Source organism: Manacus vitellinus, unplaced genomic scaffold (genome assembly GCF_001715985.3).
Source record: "Manacus vitellinus isolate BGI_N305 unplaced genomic scaffold, ASM171598v3 scaffold_292_pilon, whole genome shotgun sequence".
In the NCBI taxonomy this organism is placed as follows: Eukaryota; Metazoa; Chordata; class Aves; order Passeriformes; family Pipridae; genus Manacus; species Manacus vitellinus.
Genome location: NW_021940151.1, coordinates 18,787 through 19,991, shown reverse-complemented (window position 1 = coordinate 19,991; position 1,205 = coordinate 18,787). Strand labels below are relative to the sequence as shown.

At 64.8% G+C, this 1,205-nt stretch overlaps 1 protein-coding gene across 1 annotated transcript in view; it reads left to right on the top strand.

The window, feature by feature from the left end:
* The first annotated feature begins 752 nt into the window (after positions 1-752).
* The window catches only part of LOC108640132 (poly(U)-binding-splicing factor PUF60-like), a 12,657-nt gene continuing 12,204 nt past the window's right edge, over positions 753-1,205 (top strand). The window contains exon 1 of the mRNA XM_029960716.1: positions 753-1,037. The gene's annotated coding sequence lies outside the window, so the exon portion shown is untranslated. The remainder of the gene's footprint in view (positions 1,038-1,205) is intronic.

Genomic DNA, 1,205 nt, shown 5'->3' with positions numbered 1-1,205 from the left:
GAGGGGCCAGAGGCTCCGCCCCGGGCCTCACTTCCCGCTCGTTGAGGTGGTGAAGCCGGAGGGGATCCTGGGAACAGTGTCCTGTCACCGCGTCCTGTGCTCGAGGGAGGGTCCCTGTGCCCCCTGCCCGTGTCCCAGCCCTGCCCCCTTTCCCTCCCCTGCACTCAGGTGCTCTCTCTCAGTCCCGGAGAGGTTCCGCTGGCCGCTCCCGCTCCCGCTGGAATGCCCGTGCCAGGAGAACCCTTACCTGGGGTTTAACCTCCCCTCCTTCAGAGGCTTCTGGAACACGTCTGGCCGCCTTCACTCCGGGTCAGGGAGCCCCGACTGACACAGCTCTGCCCGAGGACTCCCCGCGGATGTGCTCCGAGGCCGCTCGGGGCCGTGCCTGGTTCTGAGGGGCTGCTCTAGCTCGGGGGCTCCTCTAAAGGCCGGGGGTGAACCGACGCCGGCGGTTGCAGAGGTCTCTATTGCCTTGAGTCCCCCCTGGGATCCCACCCTGCTTCCCCAGGCAGTGGCAGCAGCAGAGCCCAGCCCGGGCTCGGACAGTCCTGGGGCAGCGAGGGCCGAGGAAGGAGAGGCCTCTCCGCAGGTGCCCCTGCGCCGCCCTGCTCGAGTTTGTGCGACAGCCTCAGTAATGCTCAGCTCCAACAGACTGAACTCTGTCTTTACTGTCTTTCAGATGGCAGCAGTGACAATGGGCTTTGGAGATCCTCTCTCACCTTTACAATCGGTCAATAGACATATTCACTTCTTCTGGGGCATTGTCTTAGTCAGGGCCTAGCGTGGGGACGTTCCTAGTGGTGCCAGTGCTCTTGTCCCACCTCCCCACCCGTGCCGGACACGCCCCGGAGCAGAGCGAGGTGTCCCTGCCCCGAGAAGACCCCAGGCTGGTGCAGTCTGCGGGGACACTGGCACTCGGGGGCACAGACAGCTTTAGATTTCCACCAGTTCTGAACACACAACCCCTGCCATGGTGGGAGCTGCATTTCTAGGGACGCTGCAGTTCTGAGGTCCCCGACCTAAAACTAACGGCCAAGGTAACGCACGGAGGGGCGACTTGGTGTGGAACGGCCTCCCAGCGGGGCCGGGGAGGGCAGAGCGGGCCGTGGCCCAGGGGCCACTCTCTCCTTCCTGTGGCACCTTCCCAGTGCAGCAGAAGCAGGAACGGAGGGGGCAGAACCCCAGGAATGCCCAGGGAACCCCCG